We start from the raw sequence: 22,666 nt of genomic DNA, 5'->3' as shown, positions 1-22,666 counted from the left end.
ACTTACAATGCCACCGTGGGATCGATTTACACAAATCAGCTGAGTTATACCAAACAAACAAGTTGTAATCTTAAGATCAATAATACCACAAGGGCGTGTTTACACTAGTCAGCTGAGCGTAGAGTGATCATTAATGAGAGAGATGATGTGTTGTTGTTGTTGTCGGGAGATGAGAGGCATCCTAGCGATGCTTAGGCAAGATAAATGGTGAGAGAAGAGCGAGGTACCGAAACAGAAGCTCGATACTGGGGAAGATGCTGAGAGAGCTACTGAGAGAGAGAGAGAGAGAGAGAGAGAGAGAGAGAGAGAGAGAGAGAAAGAGAGAATGTCTACTTCAACGACCTTCTTCATCTCATCCCAGAATCACATGCATATGCAGACGACTGTACACTGACATTCACTTATCCAAGAGAAGAAATGCCAGGTGCTCTAAGCTACATCAATCACCAGCTGAGAGCTATATCAGCTTGGGGAAATAGATGGCAAGTAACATTTGCACCTGAGAAAACGCAAATGATGATCATCTCTAGGCACCATGATGGTAATGCTGGTGCAGTAGTAAGGATGAATGGGACGATGTTGGCACCTGGAGAAGAAGTTGATATCCTTGGGGTGAAATTTGACTCCAAACTAACCATGAAGAACCATGTTGTAAATCTTGCAAACAAGGCAGCCAGGAAGCTTACAGCACTTCGCCGTATCTCGCACCTGCTTGACAGTAGGGGTTGCAAGATCCTGTACGAGGCACAAGTACGCTCACACCTTGAGTATGCTCCACATTCTTGGTTTGCCTGCCCCCCCTCTCATCTGCGACTGCTTGACAGAGTAGAGAACAGAGCAAGACGTCTCATCTCTCGCCTGGATCCATCCTGGATAGATCTGTCATTTCAGCAGAGCCTTCAACATAGGAGGGATGTGGGTGGCCTTACTGTTATGTACAAGGCCAATATTGTCAAAATACCACACTTGGATCCACTTCGAGGACAGCGTGAAACAAGCTTTTATGCCACAAGACGGGCAGAAAGCAGCAACTTCACTCTGGCTGTACCCTTCTCCAGAACATCACTCCATCTGAGATCATACATACCCAGGATGACTCGAGTATGGAACACATTCGTACAGCATAATGATGTCAACGAGATAACGTCAGTTGATCAAATGAAAATGCTGGCCCACAGATGGCTCCAACTTCATCCTGTTCCCTACTTGTATGTCTCATAACAATAAAAATGCTTTCAAATGAGCTGATGTAGGTAACAGCTCTTAGCTTGCCAATAAAGTTAGGAATCCTTAACCTGTAAATAGCTGTCAATAAAGCTAGGGATCCTTAACCTTGTCAAACCCTGTGTAAAAAAAAAAAAAAAAAAAAAAAAAAAAAAAAAAAAAAAAAAAAAAGAGAGAGAGAGAGAGACAGAGAGAAAGAGAGAGAGAGAGAGAGACAGAGAGAGAGAGAGAGAGAGAGAGAGAGAGAGAGAGAGAGAGAGAGAGAGAGAGAGAGAGAGAGAGAGAGAGAGAGAGAGAGAGAGAGAGAGAGGGAGAGAGAGAGAGAGAGAGAGAGAGAGAGAGGGAGAGAGAGAAAGAGAGAGTGCCACCATGTTGCTAGTGTATGCTATAGAAACAGTCACCTGCCACTAGTGTTTCTTGAAAGATGACATGATGTGTGGTGCCAGCACTGCGCCTGGGGCGTGCCAGGTCAACGACAAGACCCGGGTTGGAACACTGCCGGAGAACCACGTCAAGTCAAGGCGTGACAGCATGGTGCAGCCACGGACACTCCTCACAACAGGGGTGGTAGCCCACCTTCACAGTCTTGCTACCAAGCCATACTATATACTGGATCCCAGAGAAAGATTGAGATGAAGACGATAATAAAGATTTATTACCACTATTGACAAGGGGAAAAAAAACTCATGAAATGCAAAACAAGAAGAAAAAAATTCAGAATGGGTAAGGAAAAATATTTCTACGCAAATAGAATGATAATCGGAATGGAAAACAATATGGAGATTGTAAGTGTTAAAGTTTATAGAAATTTTAAATACAAAATAAGTATAACTGAACACTGGAGACCAGAGGACAACTCACCACTTTTAGCTGCACAGAATTTATCACCAATAGATAATCACGAATAAGCAGTAAAACACAGAAGAAATGGAAGATGACAAAACAAAATCTTAAAGGAAATCTTGCAAAATGTAAGACAAATTCGTTAAGCCTCTTGGCTGTGGCGTAAAAAAATTATTTGAGGTTTGATGTGTGAATCTCCACTTCTCTACACATTGTTAGTCTCCAGCTGGAGATTTTATTCTGTCTCTCAAGAAAACTGAGTTTGTTAATTGTCTTCCTCGCTGTTTCACTCTTCCTTCCTATCACTTTTTATAGGGAAATTTATATATATATATATATATATATATATATATATATATATATATATATATATATATATATATATATATATGCAATAAGATCACAGTAAACAGGTGATTTCAAAATATGCAAAACAACCACTCTGAAAGAATAGAGAAATTCCAAGCGCTTTCGTGACTACTCACATTTTCAAGGAACTATCATAGTTCCTTGATAATGTGAGTAGTCACGAAATCGCTTGGAATTTCTCTATTCTTTCAGAGTGGTTGTTTTGCATATATATATATATATATATATATATATATATATATATATATATATATATATATATATATATATATATATATATATTATCACACTGGCCGATTCCCACCAAGGCAGGGTGGCCCGAAAAAGAAAAACTTTCACCATCATTCACTCCATCACTGTCTTGCCAGAAGGGTGCTTTACACTACAGTTTTTAAACTGCAACATTAACACCCCTCCTTCAGAGTGCAGGCACTGTACTTCCCATCTCCAGGACTCAAGTCCGGCCTGCCGGTTTCCCTGAATCCCTTCATAAATGTTACTTTGCTCACACTCCAACAGCACGTCAAGTATTAAAAACCATTTGTCTCCATTCACTCCTATCAAACACGCTCACGCATGCCTGCTGGAAGTCCAAGCCCCTCGCACACAAAACCTCCTTTACCCCCTCCCTCCAACCTATCCTAGGCCGACCCCTACCCCGCCTTCCTTCCACTACAGACTGATACACTCTTGAAGTTATTCTGTTTCGCTCCATTCTCTCCACATGTCCGAACCACCTCAACAACCCTTCCTCAGCCCTCTTGACAACAGTTTTGGTAATCCCGCACCTCCTCCTAACTTCCAAACTACGAATTCTCTGCATTATATTCACACCATATATTGCTCTCAGACATGACATCTCCACTGCCTCCAGCCGTCTCCTCGCTGCAACATTCATCACCCACGCTTCACACCCATATAAGAGCGTTGGTATATATATATATATATATACATATATATATATACATATATATATATATATATATACATATATATATATATATATATACATATATATATATATATATATACATATATATATATATATACATATATATATATATATATACATATATATATATATATATATATATATATATATATATATACAGACATATATATATATATATATATATATATATATATATATATATATATATATATATATATGTATGTATATATATATACACATATATATATATGTATGTTAGGTATATGTTATATGTATATAACTGGAGGAGTGGGTGGAGTGGACACCCACATCAAGGGAGTCCAGCAAGTAGGAAACCAGTGCTATAAACCCTTGGATAATGAAGACTGGAATAATACTCTTTCAAACCTAGACATATTTACACACTAGAAAGGCTCGCCTGGGACTCCACTGCAACCATGGACGCGAAGCTTTTATGAAAGACTAGTGAACCAGTAACGAGTTTCAGCTCTTTGCTCTTTAATGCAGCTGTCAGTTGTTCGATAATATCGCATTGAAGGATTGTAAAGACGTCAAGGATACCCTGGAGTTGTTTACAGTCATTCGGTACGATTTCTTCCAATCATAATAACATGTATGATATGTCGAGTGAAATTTTGATTCTGGCGATTTAAGTTTCCCATTTTGATTCAATGGCGAGGTTATAAAACCAATGATTAATATCTTGATCATATTTCCATCACAAAAATAAGTGATAACATCACATGCTGTATGAAATTAATATTTAAATCTAGCATATAAAATGTTCACACACACACACACACACACACACACACACACACACACACACACACACACACACACACACCCATATATATATATATATATATATATATATATATATATATATATATATATATATATATATATATATATATTCATTGCAACGTGGGAATATCTTTTCGAAAAAATTATCACTTTCGCGAGTACGATCCCTTCATCAGCACTCACGTTCCGCCAAGACTTACACCTTCACTCATGCTCCCCGGGATCACCAGAGTGCCTCACATTCTCGCAGAAATACATGATAGTGACAGTAAGAACGTCAACTCTGTAACTCACGAAGTTCTTAATCTCCAGTAAAGTCCCTGACTTGTGTTGTTGCAAAGCTAGAATGAGCTGACCTCTACCAGGTGATGCTGCATGCTTACCTCTACCAGGTGATGCTGTATGCTTACCTCTACCAGGTGATGCTGTATGCTTACCTCTACCAGGTGATGCTGTATGCTTACCTCTACCAGGTGATGCTGCATGCTTACCTCTACCAGGTGATGCTGTATGCTGACCTCTACCAGGTGATGCTGTATGCTTACCTCTACCAGGTGATGCTGCATGCTTACCTCTACCAGGTGATGCTGCATGCTTACCTCTACCAGGTGATGCTGCATGCTTACCTCTACCAGGTGATGCTGCATGCTTACCTCTACCAGGTGATGCTGCATGCTTACCTCTACCAGGTGATGCTGCATGCTTACGTCTACCAGGTGATGCTGCATGCTTACCTCTACCAGGTGATGCTGCATGCTTACCTCTACCAGGTGATGCTGCATGCTTACCTCTACCAGGTGATGCTGCATGCTTACCTCTACCAGGTGATGCTGCATGCTTACCTCTACCAGGTGATGCTGCATGCTTACCTCTACCAGGTGATGCTGCATGCTTACCTCTACCAGGTGATGCTGCATGCTTACCTCTACCAGGTGATGCTGCATGCTTACCTCTACCAGGTGATGCTGCATGCTTACCTCTACCAGGTGATGCTGCATGCTTACCTCTACCAGGTGATGCTGTATGCTTACCTCTACCAGGTGATGCTGTATGCTTACCTCTACCAGGTGATGCTGTATGCTTACCTCTACCAGGTGATGCTGTATGCTTACCTCTACCAGGTGATGCTGTATGCTTACCTCTACCAGGTGATGCTGTATGCTTACCTCTACCAGGTGATGCTGTATGCTTACCTCTACCAGGTGATGCTGCACGCTTACCTCTACCAGGTGATGCTGTATGCTTACCTCTACCAGGTGATGCTGCATGCTGACCTCTACCAGGTGATGCTGTATGCTTACCTCTACCAGGTGATGCTGTATGCTTACTTCTACCAGGTGATGCTGTATGCTTACCTCTACCAGGTGATGCTGTATGCTTACCTCTACCAGGTGATGCTGTATGCTTACCTCTACCAGGTGATGCTGCATGGTTACCTCTACCAGGTGATGCTGCATGCTTACCTCTACCAGGTGATGCTGCATGCTTACCTCTACCAGGTGATGCTGTATGCTTACCTCTACCAGGTGATGCTGTATGCTTACCTCTACCAGGTGATGCTGTATGCTTACCTCTATCAGGTGATGCTGTATGCTTACCTCTACCAGGTGATGCTGTATGCTTACCTCTACCAGGTGATGCTGTATGCTTAACTCTACCAGGTGATGCTGCATGCTTACCTCTACCAGGTGATGCTGCATGCTTACCTCTACCAGGTGATGCTGTATGCTTACCTCTACCAGGTGATGCTGCATGCTTACCTCTACCAGGTGATGCTGTATGCTTAACTCTACCAGGTGATGCTGTATGCTTAACTCTACCAGGTGATGCTGTATGCTTACCTCTACCAGGTGATGCTGCATGCTTACCTCTACCAGGTGATGCTGTATGCTTACCTCTACCAGGTGATGCTGCATGCTTACCTCTACCAGGTGATGCTGTATGCTTACCTCTACCAGGTGATGCTGCATGCTGACCTCTACCAGGTGATGCTGTATGCTTACCTCTACCAGGTGATGCTGTATGCTTACCTCTACCAGGTGATGCTGTATGCTTACCTCTACCAGGTGATGCTGTATGCTTACCTCTACCAGGTGATGCTGCATGCTTACCTCTACCAGGTGATGCTGTATGCTTACCTCTACCAGGTGATGCTGTATGCTTACCTCTACCAGGTGATGCTGTATGCTTAACTCTACCAGGTGATGTTGTATGCTTACCTCTACCAGGTGATGCTGCATGCTTACCTCTACCAGGTGATGCTGCATGCTTACCTCTACCAGGTGATGCTGCATGCTTACCTCTACCAGGTGATGATGTATGCTTACCTCTACCAGGTGATGCTGCATGCTGCACTTACATTTCCACTAGTGATTCTTGGTATCGTGATGAAGACAACAGACTCTGCTCAGTTGACAATGTTGCATGCAGGTTATTATTAAGTGATTTAAGTGGAAAAGATTGTGATATTTCTGACTGAGATAAACAATAAAGCAGCGGGTGAGTGATTCAGATTACATCATCACTCCGGCAAGAGTGATAATGTTATCCGAATCACTACGAAACCTCACGACTCGGTTAGGCCTTTCATGCGACAATAATAGGACGGTATATATATATATATACAGTGGACCCCTGCATAACGATCACCTCCGAATGCGACCAATTATGTAAGTGTATTTATGTAAGTGCGTTTGTACGTGTATGTTTGGGGGTCTGAAATGGACTAATCTACTTCACAATATTCCTTATGGGAACAAATTCCGTCAGTACTGGCACCTGAACATACTTCTGGAGTGAAAAAATATCGTTAACCGGGGGTCCACTGTATATATATATATATATATATATATATATATATATATATATATATATATATATATATATATATATATATATATATATATATATATATATATATATATATATATATATATATATATATATATATATATATATATACACTAAGATCTGAATATATATTTTATACTGTTTACATTCTGATTTTAATTCTTAGTTTAGGGATTAAGTGTTCCTGACTGGTAGTCAACAGGTGACATGCAGTCTCAATGACCCCTTTAAGTACCTGATAGGCTTGTAGACCAGTTAACCATCCTAAACGCTGTTAAACATTTAACTGGAGAATATTAATTCCATCTTAGTAGAGAGAAGTGAGTTAAAGGAGTAGTCAAAGACACTACCACCACTGTTGTAGTACTGAATGATCTCTCTCACTCCCCCGAGATGCCCTGTCATTCAAATCATACAAAGGTGGAGAAGAAGGCTACTATTTATTATGCAACGTGTACAATTATTTTATCTTGTCTTGTTTGTAATAACGTTCAGTGCCAGACTTGCAAAACTAAACATCAGGAATAGACAGAATGTCCTTAGTCGACCGAAACGTCGTGAAGTGTCCTGTCCAAACTGACGATTAATAGTAAATATCTCCATAGCTGTACGTGTTTAGAACTAATGTTAAGTACCTCAGGCAGAGCATATAGTCAAGTAATATGAGGTGGCTGAGAATGTTGCAAAAGGCACCACCCTTTGCAACACTCGCAACACCTCGTATCATCTAAGATATACAACCCTTGGTTCACAGCATTATGAAGACAAGCGCCCAGCTGAGGACACAACACCAAGACAAACACGGCGGAACACACACACAAACAGGGAGACAATCAAGGCGAGGTGAGGGAGGCTGCCTGGTCAGCTGCCAGGGTGAGGGAGGCTGCCTGGTCAGCTGCCAGGGTGAGGGAGGCTGCCTGGTCAGCTGCCAGGGTGAGGGAGGCTGCCTGTTCAGCTGCCAGGGTGAGGGAGGCTGCCTGGTCAGCTGCCAGGGTGAGGGAGGCTGCCTGGTCAGCTGCCAGGGTGAGGGAGGCTGCCTGGTCAGCTGCCAGGGTGAGGGAGGCTGCCTGGTCAGCTGCCAGGGTGAGGGAGGCGCTGCCTGGTCAGCTGCCAGGGTGAAGGAAGCTGCCTGGTCAGCTGCCAGGGTGAGGGAGGCTGCCTGGTCATCTGCCAGGGTGAGGGAGGCTGCCTGGTCAGCTGCCAGGGTGAGGGAGGCTGCCTGGTCAGCTGCCAGGGTGAGGGAGGCTGCCTGGTCAGCTGCCAGGGTGAGGGAGGCTGCCTGGTCAGCTGCCAGGGTGAGGGAGGCTGCCTGGTCAGCTGCCAGGGTGAGGGAGGCTGCCTGGTCAGCTGCCATGGTGAGGGAGGCTGCCTGGTCAGCTGCCAGGGTGAGGGAGGCTGCCTGGTCAGCTGCCAGGGTGAGGGAGGCTGCCTGGTCAGCTGCCAGGGTGAGGGAGGCTGCCTGGTCAGCTGCCAGGGTGAGGGAGGCTGCCTGGTCAGCTGCCAGGGTGAGGGAGGCTGCCTGGTCAGCTGCCAGGGTGAGGGAGGCTGCCTGGTCAGCTGCCAGGGTGAGGGAGGCTGCCTTGTCAGCTGCCAGGGTGAGGGAGGCGCTGCCTGGTCAGCTGCCAGGGTGAAGGAAGCTGCCTGGTCAGCTGCCAGGGTGAGGGAGGCTGCCTGGTCAGCTGCCAGGGTGAGGGAGGCGCTGCCTGGTCAGCTGCCAGGGTGAAGGAAGCTGCCTGGTCAGCTGCCAGGGTGAGGGAGGCTGCCTGGTCAGCTGCCAGGGTGAGGGAGGCGCTGCCTGGTCAGCTGCCAGGGTGAAGGAAGCTGCCTGGTCAGCTTCCAGGGTGAAGGAAGCTGCCTGGTCAGCTGCCAGGGTGAGGGAGGCTGCCTGGTCAGCTGCCAGGGTGAGGGAGGCGCTGCCTGGTCAGCTGCCAGGGTGAAGGAAGCTGCCTGGTCAGCTGCCAGGGTGAGGGAGGCTGCCTGGTCAGCTGTCAGGGTGAGGGAGGCGCTGCCTGGTCAGCTGCCAGGGTGAAGGAAGCTGCCTGGTCAGCTTCCAGGGTGAGGGAGGCTGCCTGGTCAGCTGCCAGGGTGAGGGAGGCTGCCTGGTCAGCTGCCAGGGTGAGGGAGGCTGCCTGGTCAGCTGCCAGGGTGAGGGAGGCTGCCTGGTCAGCTGCCAGGGTGAGGGAGGCTGCCTGGTCAGCTGCCAGGGTGAGGGAGGCTGCCTTGTCAGTTGCCAGGGTGAGGGAGGCGCTGCCTGGTCAGCTGCCAGGGTGAAGGAAGCTGCCTGGTCAGCTGCCAGGGTGAGGGAGGCTGCCTGGTCAGCTGCCAGGGTGAGGGAGGCGCTGCCTGGTCAGCTGCCAGGGTGAAGGAAGCTGCCTGGTCAGCTGCCAGGGTGAGGGAGGCTGCCTGGTCAGCTGCCAGGGTGAGGGAGGCTGCCTGGTCAGCTGCCAGGGTGAGGGAGGCTGCCTGGTCAGCTGCCAGGGTGAGGGAGGCTGCCTGGTCAGCTGCCAGGGTGAGGGAGGCTGCCTTGTCAGCTGCCAGGGTGAGGGAGGCGCTGCCTGGTCAGCTGCCAGGGTGAAGGAAGCTGCCTGGTCAGCTGCCAGGGTGAGGGAGGCTGCCTGGTCAGCTGCCAGGGTGAGGGAGGCGCTGCCTGGTCAGCTGCCAGGGTGAAGGAAGCTGCCTGGTCAGCTGCCAGGGTGAGGGAGGCTGCCTGGTCAGCTGCCAGGGTGAGGGAGGCGCTGCCTGGTCAGCTGCCAGGGTGAAGGAAGCTGCCTGGTCAGCTTCCAGGGTGAGGGAGGCTGCCTGGTCAGCTGCCAGGGTGAGGGAGGCTGCCTGGTCAGCTGCCAGGGTGAGGGAGGCTGCCTTTTCAGCTGCCAGGGTGAGGGAGGCTGCCTGGTCAGCTGCCAGGGTGAGGGAGGCTGCCTGGTCAGCTGCCAGGGTGAGGGAGGCTGCCTTGTCAGCTGCCAGGGTGAGGGAGGCGCTGCCTGGTCAGCTGCCAGGGTGAAGGAAGCTGCCTGGTCAGCTGCCAGGGTGAGGGAGGCTGCCTGGTCAGCTGCCAGGGTGAGGGAGGCGCTGCCTGGTCAGCTGCCAGGGTGAAGGAAGCTGCCTGGTCAGCTGCCAGGGTGAGGGAGGCTGCCTGGTCAGCTGCCAGGGTGAGGGAGGCGCTGCCTGGTCAGCTGCCAGGGTGAAGGAAGCTGCCTGGTCAGCTTCCAGGGTGAGGGAGGCTGCCTGGTCAGCTGCCAGGGTGAGGGAGGCTGCCTGATCAGCTGCCAGGGTGAGGGAGGCTGCCTGGTCAGCTGCCAGGGTGAGGGAGGCTGCCTGGTCAGCTGCCAGGGTGAGGGAGGCTGCCTGGTCAGCTGCCAGGGTGAGGGAGGCTGCCTTGTCAGTTGCCAGGGTGAGGGAGGCGCTGCCTGGTCAGCTGCCAGGGTGAAGGAAGCTGCCTGGTCAGCTGCCAGGGTGAGGGAGGCTGCCTGGTCAGCTGCCAGGGTGAGGGAGGCGCTGCCTGGTCAGCTGCCAGGGTGAAGGAAGCTGCCTGGTCAGCTTCCAGGGTGAGGGAGGCTGCCTGGTCAGCTGCCAGGGTGAGGGAGGCTGCCTGGTCAGCTGCCAGGGTGAGGGAGGCTGCCTGGTCAGCTGCCAGGGTGAGGGAGGCTGCCTGGTCAGCTGCCAGGGTGAGGGAGGCTGCCTGGTCAGCTGCCAGGGTGAGGGAGGCTGCCTTGTCAGCTGCCAGGGTGAGGGAGGCGCTGCCTGGTCAGCTGCCAGGGTGAAGGAAGCTGCCTGGTCAGCTGCCAGGGTGAGGGAGGCTGCCTGGTCAGCTGCCAGGGTGAGGGAGGCGCTGCCTGGTCAGCTGCCAGGGTGAAGGAAGCTGCCTGGTCAGCTGCCAGGGTGAGGGAGGCGCTGCCTGGTCAGCTGCCAGATTGAAGGAAGCTGCCTGGTCAGCTGCCAGGGTGAAGGAAGCTGCCTGGTCAGCTGACAGGGTGAAGGAAGCTGCCTGGTCAGCTGCCAGGGTGAAGGAAGCTGCCTGGTCAGCTGCCAGGGTGAAGGAAGCTGCCTGGTCAGCTGCCAGGGTGAAGGAAGCTGCCTGGTCAGCTGCCAGGGTAAGGGAGGCGCTGCCTGGTCAGCTGCCAGGGTGAAGGAAGCTGCCTGGTCAGTTGCCAGGGTGAAGGAAGCTGCCTGGTCAGCTGCCAGGGTGAAGGAAGCTGCCTGGTCAGCTGCCGGGGTGAGGGAGGCTGCCTGGTCAGCTGCCGGGGTGAGGGAGGCTGCCTGGTCAGCTGCCAGGGTGAAGGAAGCTGCCTGGTCAGCTGCCAGGGTGAAGGAAGCTGCCTGGTCATCTACCTGCTACACTGGTACACTGGTCTCAGCTCAACCTCTCGTCCTGGTAGGACGTCAGTTGCTTCATGTAATACATTTCGTTGATTGCTGCCCGAACTAAGCGTCTTACTAAAAGTTAACATGTTAATTCTAGGAAGGGTTAAGCTAAATTAGATTAGGGTAGATTGGGTTAAATGAGGTTAGGCTTAAGTTTAGCAGAGTGGAAAACATGGATGTTTGATCAAATATTGATATCCCTTATGCTAGAGCAAACGGCTTCCTGTGATCGTGTTTACTTGGACCCCCTCCTCTTTTCTGCAATATTGCAAGCGCCTGATGATGTGTTGATTGCAACACGAAAGGCCTAGAGATATCATTCAACTGCACCTGTGGTTGTTTTGCATCTTGTGTCGCTTGTTCTTGATTTTTGAAATATATATATATATATATATATATATATATATATATATATATATATATATATATATATATATATGTATATATATATATATATATATATATATATATATATATATATATATATATATATATATATATATATATATATATATATATATATATATATATATATATATATGCAATAAGATCACAGTAAACAGGTGATTTCAAAATATGCAAAACAACCACTCTGAAAGAATAGAGAAATTTCTCTATTCTTTCAGAGTGGTTGTTTTGCATATATATATATATATATATATATATATATATATATATATATATATATATATATATATATATATATATATATATATATATATTATTGTGACCACGAACAAGTGGTATTGAATCAATAATAATACTGCGACTGGCCGAGGATTCGAACCTATGTCGTTTTGGCCCTGCCTTGTGGGGAGCGAAAATCACATGACGTTTTAGCCCACAGGACCACACAATCCTGTGGTCCTGCGATACAAGATGCAAAACAACCACGGGGGCAGTTGAATGATAGCTCTAGGCCCATCGTGTTGCAATCAACACAGCATTATGGAAGGGACAGAGTATCTGGCTACACAGCACTGAACAAGCACCTAAAGTCGGTACCTGACCAGACGGGCTGTGGCTCGTAAGTTGGATTGCGTGCAGCCAGCAGTAACAGCCTGGTTGATCAGGCTCTGATCCACCATGAGGCTTGGTCACAGACCGGGCCGCGGGGGCGCTGACCCCCGGATCTCTCTCCAGCTAAACTCCAGGTAAACACCCATTGTGTTCCTGCCAGAGTTCAGCATCTTAAGGCGCTTTTATTCCCCTTCCTCGTCCTGGAGAAAAACGTGATCCCCTCTACTCAAGACTTGTTATTGGCTGAAAAAAATGCAACGATTTGTCGTGGCTGCAAACATTGACCTCGAGACTCACCATGATATCGATGCAAGGATTACTTTTATCTGTCTTCAAAGTTAGGTATCTTTTTTTTTGTCTTAAAAGCTAAGTTTGATTGTAAAACTTCTCGGTTATCTCCTTCAATTAATGTAAAGTGATAACTTATCGTGCGCGGCGCAACCAAAGTAACTTGGGTCGAATCCTGGGCAGGGAGAAGCGTTTGGGCATTTCTTCTAACATGTGGGTTCCCTGTTACCTAGAAGTAAATATATACCTGGGAATTAATGATTCTTGTGCTCCCTGGCACTCCCTGCTTCCCGGCTCTCCTTGCTCCCTGCCTCTCCTTGCTCCCTGTCTCTCCTTGCTCCCTGCCTCTCCTTGCTCCCTGTCTCTCCTTGCTCCCTGTCTCTCCTTGCTCCCTGTCTCTCCTTGCTCCCTGCCTCTCCTTGCTCCCTGCCTCTCCTTGCTCCCTGTCTCTCCTTGCTCCCTGTCTCTCCTTGCTCCCTGTCTCTCCTTGCTCCCTGTCTCTCCTTGCTCCCTGTCTCTCCTTGCTCCCTGTCTCTCCTTGCTCCCTGCCTCTCCTTGCTCCCTGCCTCTCCTTGCTCCCTGTCTCTCTTTGCTCCCTGTCTCTCCTTGCTCCCTGTCTCTCCTTGCTCCCTGTCTCTCCTTGCTCCCTGTCTCTCCTTGCTCCCTGTCTCTCCTTGCTCCCTGTCTCTCCTTGCTCCCTGTCTCTCCTTGCTCCCTGTCTCTCCTTGCTCCCTGTCTCTCCTTGCTTCCTGTCTCTCCTTGCTCCCTGCCTCTCCTTGCTCCCTGTCTCTCCTTGCTCCCTGTCTCTCCTTGCTCCCTGTCTCTCCTTGATCCCTTCTCTCCTTGCTCCCTGCCTCTCCTTGCTCCCTGGCTCTCCCTGCTTCCTGGCTCTCCCTGCTTCCTGTCTCTCCTTGCTCCCTGCCTCTCCTTGCTCCCTGTCTCTCCTTGCTCCCTGTCTCTCCCTGCTTCCTGTCTCTCCTTACTCCCTGCCTCTCCTTGCTCCCTGTCTCTCCTTGTTCCCTGCCTCTCCTTGCTCCCTGTCTCTCCTTGCTCCCTGTCTCTCCTTACTCCCTGTCTCTCCTTGCTCCCTTCTCTCCTTGCTCCCTGCCTCTCCTTGCTCCCTGTCTCTCCTTGCTCCCTGTCTCTCCTTGCTCCCTGTCTCTCCTTGCTCCCTGTCTCTCCTTGCTCCCTGTCTCTCCTTGCTCCCTGTTTCTCCTTGCTCCCTGTCTCTCCTTGCTCCCTGTCTCTCCTTGCTCCCTGTCTCTCCTTTCTCCCTGTCTCTCTTTGCTCCCTGTCTCTCCTTGCTCCCTGTCTCTCCTTGCTCCCTGTCTCTCCTTGCTCCCTGTCTCTCCTTGCTCCCTGTCTCTCCTTGCTCCCTGTCTCTCCTTGCTCCCTGTCTCTCCTTGCTCCCTGTCTCTCCTTGCTCCCTGTCTCTCCTTGCTCCCTGTCTCTCCTTGCTCCCTGGCTCTCCGTGGACCTCTGTGCCGAGCAAAAAAATATAGTGTCCGGAACATATATTTCGTCTGCTGCAGAAATGAGAAATTTACTCTTTACAAAGCAGACGTTATGAAAGGTGGAATTTCTTTCTTATTTACGTTTAGTGCTATGAAAAAAATAACAATACTATGCCTGACATATGATAATACATAATAATAAAGGTTACAAAGGAATAACGACAGTATTGTCAACCTAACTTGGTCCAGAAAGAATTATGGGAGGTGAAATTACTTTGTTGATTAAACAGTATATCAGGAGACAAAATTGTATTGGGTACTTGGGATATAACTCACAACAAACTGGGGATATATTATCTGTTATTTTTGTTGGTTGGCTACTGAGACTCTGGATGAGGGAACTATCTCGCCTGCTCTTGTTGATGCTGGTGTAGACGATCACAGACCTGCTGTTGTATCTTGGAGGATGTTGTTAAAGACGAATGGCACTAATAATAACAACAACAATAATAATAATAATAATAATAATAATAATAATAATAATAATAATAATAATAATAATAATAATGATAATAATACTGGGAAATTATTTCCCAGAAAAGAAGGCCTTAGACAAGGATGTGTGATGTCACCGTGGTTGTTTAATATATTTATAGATGGGGTTGTAAGAGAAGTAAATGCGAGGGTCTTGACAAGAGGCGTGGAGTTAAAAGATAAAGAATCACACATAAAGTGGGAGTTGTCACAGTTGCTCTTTGCTGATGACACTGTGCTCTTAGGAGATTCTGAAGAGAAGTTGCAGAGGTTGGTGGATGAATTTGGTAGGGTATGCAAAAGAAGAAAGTTAATAGTGAATACAGGAAAGAGCAAGGTAATGAGGATAACAAAAAGATTGGGTGATGAAAGATTGAATATCAGATTGGAGGGAGAGAGTATGGAGGAGGTGAATGTATTCAGATATTTGGGAGTGGATGTGTCAGCGGATGGATCTATGAAGGGTGAGGTGAATCATAAAATTGATGAGGGGAAAAGGGTGAGCAGTGCACTTAGGAGTCTGTGGAGACAAAGAACTTTGTCCTTGGAGGCAAAGAGGGGAATGTATGAGAGTATAGTTTTACCAATGCTCTTATATGGGTGTGAAGCGTGGGTGATGAATGTTGCAGCGAGGAGAAGGCTGGAGGCAGTGGAGATGTCATGTCTGAGGGCAATGTGTTGTGTGAATATAATGCAGAGAATTCGTAGTTTGGAAGTTAGGAGGTGCGGGATTACCAAAACTGTTGTCCAGAGGGCTGAGGAAGGGTTGTTGAGGTGGTTCGGACATGTAGAGAGAATGGAGCGAAACAGAATGACTTCAAGAGTGTATCAGTCTGTAGTGGAAGGAAGGCGGGGTAGGGGTCGGCCTAGGAAAGGTTGGAAGGAGGGGGTAAAGGAGGATTTGTGTGCGAGGGGCTTGGACTTCCAGCAGGCGTGCGTGAGCGTGTTTGATAGGAGTGAGTGGAGACAAATGGTTTTTAATACTTGACGTGCTGTTGGAGTGTGAGCAAAGTAACATTTATGAAGGGATTCAGGGAAACCGGCAGGCCGGACTTGAGTCCTGGAGATGGGAAGTACAGTGCCTGCACTCTGAAGGAGGGGTGTTAATGTTGCAGTTTAAAAACTGTAGTGTAAAGCACCCTTTTGGCAAGACAGTGATGGAGTGAATGATGGTGAAAGTTTTTCTTTTTCGGGCCACCCTGCCTTGGTGGGAATCGGCCAGTGTGATAATAATAAAATAAAAATAATAATATTAATAATAATAATGTTAATAACTTTATTTCAGTACGATGCAATGTTAGTACAGAGATGGGTGACATTTATGTATGCATGTAGAAAGCCCCTAGTTATGCAGAGAATTTCGTTATGCAGAGCATAGTTGCACACAGTTGCGTATATTTTCATACGCACAAAGTGCAGTGAGATTCCTACGTATATCAGTCTTCGTGAGGGACACGAATGGAAGAAGACTTAGAGGAACTACTGGAAGATTTGACGGTGAATTCTCGAACTCAGCACGAACATGGGCGAGGCAACTTAATTTAATTATTTATTATTAATAGGAAGCGTTAAGTCCGTGCGGGTCACTCAGCAGGAGTGGCAGAGGCTTCGATCATCCGTCTGGTAACTGCGACTCGGTCTCTGACCAGAGCAAATATAGTAATAAGTGGGCGGCGGAGAAAGAAGAATGGAGACAGCGAGCCACCAGGGAGGAGAACACCTCAGGGAATATAACGAGATGGAGACCTGGAAGTAGACATCATGCCTAACTTGTCACTTAAAGTGCACAAACACAATAACATCAGCAAGGTACGCAAGATCCACTCACATAAAAGACCTTAGATAACTATTATTATTATTATTATTATTATTATTATTATTATTATTATTATTATTATTATTATTATTATTATTATTATTATTATTATTATTATTATTATTATTATTATTATTACTATTGAGAAAGTTCAAAGGTTTATTTACAGTGTGTTACTGTAACTGTGAGGTGTTCAGACGAAGGTCCAAAGCAACTCTCTCTCTCTCTCTCTCTCTCTCTCTCTCTCTCTCTCTCTCTCTCTCTTATATGACTCACTGTTTTCACATTATATTCTCTTATAACAAACCTCCAGTACACAGTCTGCATTTAGGTTCCAGTTTTTTTTTTAATTCTTATGTTGCGTCTGCTGGTGTGTCTCTCACTGTAGAGATTATTTACAAACATTATCTCTCAGTCCACAATACGATTCGAACCTGCACATTCTGCATCAACGTATACATACATACATACATATACATATATATATATATATATATATATATATATATATATATATATATATATATATATATATATATTACCTGGAGTTTACCTGGAGAGAGTTCCGGGGGTCAACGCCCCCGCGGCCCGGTCTGTGACCAGGCCTCCTGGTGGATCAGAGCCTGATCAACCAAGCTGTTGCTGCTGGCTGCACGCAAACCAACGTACGAGCCACAGCCCGGCTGGTCAGGAACCGACTTTAGGTGCTTGTCCAGTGCCAGCTTGAAGACTGCCAGGGGTCTGTTGGTAATCCCCCTTATGTATGCTGGGAGGCAGTTGAACAGTCTCGGGCCCCTGACACTTATTGTATGGTCTCTTAACGTGCTAGTGACACCCCTGCTTTTCATTGGGGGGATGTTGCATCGTCTGCCAAGTCTTTTGCTTTCGTAGTGAGTGATTTTCGTGTGCAAGTTCGGTACTAGTCCCTCTAGGATTTTCCAGGTGTATATAATCATGTATCTCTCCCGCCTGCGTTCCAGGGAATACAGGTTCAGGAACCTCAAGCGCTCCCAGTAATTGAGGTGTTTTATCTCCGTTATGCGCGCCGTGAAGGTTCTCTGTACATTTTCTAGGTCAGCAATTTCACCTGCCTTGAAAGGTGCTGTTAGTGTGCAGCAATATTCCAGCCTAGATAGAACAAGTGACCTGAAGAGTGTCATCATGGGCTTGGCCTCCCTAGTTTTGAAGGTTCTCATTATCTATCCTGTCATTTTTCTAGCAGATGCGATTGATACAATGTTATGGTCCTTGAAGGTGAGATCCACCGACATGATCACTCCCAGGTCTTTGACGTTGGTGTTTCGCTCTATTTTGTGGCCAGAATTTGTTTTGTACTCTGATGAAGATTTAATTTCCTCGTGTTTACCATATCTGAGTAATTGAAATTTCTCGTCGTTGAACTTCATATTGTTTTCTGCAGCCCACTGAAAGATTCGGTTGATGTCCGCCTGGAGCCTTGCAGTGTCTGCAATGGAAGACACTGTCATGCAGATTCGGGTGTCATCTGCAAAGGAAGACACGGTGCTGTGGCTGTTCGCCTGTTCGAAGTCATTTGGCGTCAGGATAACATCGGATAGGCTTGTGTTAACCAAATTTTGTGGCTCTCTCATAAAAAATTAATTTTGATCTTCGACTCTCAGTCTGGTTAGCGGCTTGCTAAAAACTGAGTCATATTGGGACTTGAGTAGCTCACTCATTTCCTTGCTGTCATCTGTGTAGGACCCATCTTGTTTAAGTAGGGGCCCAATACTGGACGTTGTTCTCGATTTTGCTTTGGCATAGGAGAAGAAATACTTTGGGTTTCTTTCGATTTCATATATATATATATATATATATATATATATATATATATATATATATATATATATATATATATATATATATATATATATATATATATATATATATATATATATATATATATATATATATATATATATATATATATATATATATATATATATATATATATATATATATATATATATATATATATATATATATATATATATATATATATATATATATATGTGTGTGTGTGTGTGTGTGTGTTCAGATGTTTGGAAGTGGAGGTGGAGGTGGATGGTTGTATGAAGGACGAGGTACACCATAGAATTGATGTAGGGAAAAATGGTGTCCCGTGGCTTGGGAGACAAGGTTCTCGCCTCACACACAGAGAGTCTGTGGTTCGATCCCCGGCAAGGGTGAAAATATTGAGCGTGTTTCTTTATACCTACTGTCCTGTTCACCTAGCATGCAAGTAGGTACCTGGGTGTTAGTCTACAGAAGTGGTTCTCATCCCAGGGTCAAGATTGAGAACCCCAATGGACATAAGACAGACAGCCCCTCGATGACTACTTTCTTGGGTTATCCTGGGTGGCTAACTCTCCGTAGTTAAAAAATTGAACGATATGTTACTGAGGTATCTGTGGAGACAAAGAAAGTTATCCATGGAGGCGAGGAAGGAAATGTATGAGAGTATAGTGGTACCAACACTCTTACATGGGTGTGAAGCTTGGGTTGTGAATGTTGCAGCGAGAAGGAGGCTGGAGGTAGTGGAAGTCGGGTAACACCCGGTACCTATCTACTGCTAGGTGAATATAGACAGTAGGTGTCTAAAGGAAACATGTCTTAATGTCTGAGTGAGTTAGCAATGGCTTTTGGTGAAAGTTAGGAACTGAATATTTGTTAACATGATTAAAGACAATAAATAACAAAATACAGAAAAAAAAAAATTGTAAGGTATTTAATAGAGTTTATGCTTAACATTTCATTTTCTCTACATTGTTAGAAAAGTATAGAAAATGGTTCTCTCTCTCAACCTTGGCGGGTAGACTCGTATATTTGGAAATAATTACTCTGACTACAGATATTTACTTGGGTAATATTGAAAGCTGATGTTTGAAACAATAAAATAATCAATAATTCTAGGTTTTAATCGCAAAAAAAAAAAAAACAAGCTGTCTTATATTTCGTAACAGAGTAGAAAGCAACTTTTTAACTTTGTAAGAAAAAAGAATGACTCTAATAATAATAATAATAATAATAATAATAATAATAATAATAATAATAATAATAATAATAATATAATAATATAATATCTTTATTTCTACAAGCACATGATACAACTTATACAGACCATAGCTGACATCAATGACATACTACTATATAGAAAGCCGCTTGTTATGCTGAGCATTTCCCGCAAATTAGGTCAGTTTTGTCCCCAGGATGCGACCCACACCAGTCCACTAACACCCAGTACCTATTTTACTGCTAGGTGAGCAGGGACAGTAGGTGTCTTAAGGAAACAGGTCCTAATGTTTTGTAGCTAAGCTGAGGATCGATCCCCGGACCTCAGTGTGTGAGTTAAGTGCGGTAGCGATTATCCTAGGTAATTTACACGTATGTTAAGCCATGCATGATTATTGTAATTATGTGTACCTGAGTTACCATGCAGCCTTAATGGTTCTAGTGTAGTCGATAGTCTTTAAACCCTGAACCAAATATAAACACTGAGAGGAGTTAAATGATAGCTCTAGGCCTTTCGTGTTGCAATCAACACATCATCAGGAGCTTGCAATGTCACAGAAAAGAGGAGGAAGTCCAAGGAAATACGATCACAGGTGTGTCCAGCGTCTTGAAGAAGGCGCTGGACAGGTACCTAAAGTCAGTACCTGACCAGCCGGGTTGTGGCTCGTACGTCGGATTGCGTGCGACCAACAGTAACAGCTTAGTTGATTAGGCCCTGATTCACCATGAGGCCTGGTCACAGACCGGGCCACGGGGGCGTTGACCCCCGGAATCCTCTCCAGCTACACCTCTTCATAGATGCCACACTTATGCTTATTAAAACAAAAACTGCGATTGTATTGCATATATCGAAAAAAAATAAAAAAAAATAATTTAAACTCATTCAGTAATACCAGGACAATCCTAGTACAATAAATTAAGGCCAAAAATGCTTAAAATTGTGCGTATCCAACGAACTTCCTTAATCATTGTATATATTGTAAATACAGTGATTGGAAATGCGAGCTAAATCTAAATCTGGTTTATGTGGGTCATGTTTACCTGGAGTTTACCTGGAGAGAGTTCCGGGGGTCAACGCCCCCGCGGCCCGGTCTGAGACCAGGCCTCCTGGTGGATCAGAGCCTGATGTATGACCGCTTGTTGGTTTATGTGTCATGTATGACCGCTTGTTGGTTTATGTGTGTCATATATGACCGCTTGTTGGATTATGTGTGTCATGTGTGACCGCTTGTTGGTTTATGTGTGTCATGTATGACCGCTTGTTGGTTTATGTGTGTCATGTGTGACCGCTTGTTGGTTTATGTGTGTCATGTATGACCGCTTGTTGGTTTATGTGTGTCATGTGTGACCGCTTGTTGGTTTATGTGTGTCATGTGTGACCGCTTGTTGGATTATGTGTGTCATGTGTGACCGCTTGTTGGTTTATGTGTGTCATGTATGACCACTTGTTGGATTATGTGTGTCATGTATGACCGCTTGTTGGTTTATGTGTGTCATGTATGACCGCTTGTTGGATTATGTGTGTCATGTATGACCGCTTGTTGGTTTATGTGTGTCATGTATGACCGCTTGTTGGTTTATGTGTGTCATGTATGACCGCTTGTTGGATTATGTGTGTCATGTATGACCGCTTGTTGGTTTATGTGTGTCATGTATGACCGCTTGTTGGATTATGTGTGTCATGTATGACCGCTTGTTGGTTTATGTGTGTCATGTATGACCGCTTGTTGGTTTATGTGTGTCATGTGTGACCGCTTGTTGGTTTATGTGTGTCATGTATGACCGCTTGTTGGTTTATGTGTGTCATGTATGACCGCTTGTTGGTTTATGTGTGTCATGTGTGACTGCTTGTTGGTTTATGTGTGTCATGTGTGACCGCTTGTTGGTTTATGTGTGTCATGTGTGACCGCTTGTTGGTTTATGTGTGTCATGTATGACCGCTTGTTGGTTTATGTGTGTCATGTATGACCGCTTGTTGGTTTATGTGTGTCATGTGTGACCGCTTGTTGGTTTATGTGTGTCATGTGTGACCGCTTGTTGGTTTATGTGTGTCATGTATGACTGCTTGTTTAATTATGTGTGTCATGTATGACCGCTTGTTGGTTTATGTGTGTCATGTATGACCGCTTGTTGGTCTAAGTGTGTCATGTATGACCGCTTGTTGGTCTATGTGTGTCATGTATGACCGCTTGTTGGTTTATGTGTGTCATGTATGACCGCTTGTTGGTCTATGTGTGTCATGTATGACCGCTTGTTGGTTTATGTGTGTCATGTATGACCGCTTGTTGGTTTATGTGTGTCATGTATGACCGCTTGTTGGTTGCGTCCACCTGAGCCTTGGTGGACGTAATGGTCACTGGTCGCCGGGGACAATTTGTCAGCCAGTACATGTGGACGCTGAAAATAGTGAGAGCATTTATTATTATTATTATTATTATTATTATTATTATTATTATTATTATTATTATTATTATTATTATTCTTTCTTCTTATTCGCCGGTATTCTCCCTGCCCGGGTCTTTTCCAAGTAGTTGTGACCCGGCCTTGACTCCCTATCTGGGGAGTGTCCCGAGACCTAAGTCTCCCATGGGAGGAGGTACAAGTACCCTCTCATCTTTGGGACCAACTGTCCCCAGGCCTAGCCACAGTCCCCGTCCTCACGGGGCTCGTAGGGAGAAGCTAGGCCTCTGGTCTGCCATCTGCCCCGCCTCAAAGGGGCTCGTGGGGATGGCAGTCTTATGAGCTGCAGGTGGTAGTAAGCTCAGGCTTTATTTATTAATATTATTATTATTATTATTATTAATATTATTATTATTATTATTATTAATATTATTATTATTATTATTATTATTATTATTATTATTATTATTGTCATTATTATTATTATTATTATTATTATTATTATTATTATTATTATTATTATTATTATTATTATTATTATTTGTATTATTATTATTATTATTATTATTATTATTATTATTATTATTATTATCATTATTATTATTATTATTATTATTATTATTATTATAATTATTATTATTATTATTATTATTATTATTATTATTATTATCATTATTATTATTATTATTATTATTATTATTATTATTATTATTATTG

The sequence above is a fragment of the Cherax quadricarinatus genome, chromosome 1 (genome assembly GCF_038502225.1).
Source record: "Cherax quadricarinatus isolate ZL_2023a chromosome 1, ASM3850222v1, whole genome shotgun sequence".
In the NCBI taxonomy this organism is placed as follows: Eukaryota; Metazoa; Arthropoda; class Malacostraca; order Decapoda; family Parastacidae; genus Cherax; species Cherax quadricarinatus.
The sequence above is the reverse complement of the archived record's forward strand: the minus strand, read 5'-3'. Positions refer to the sequence as shown.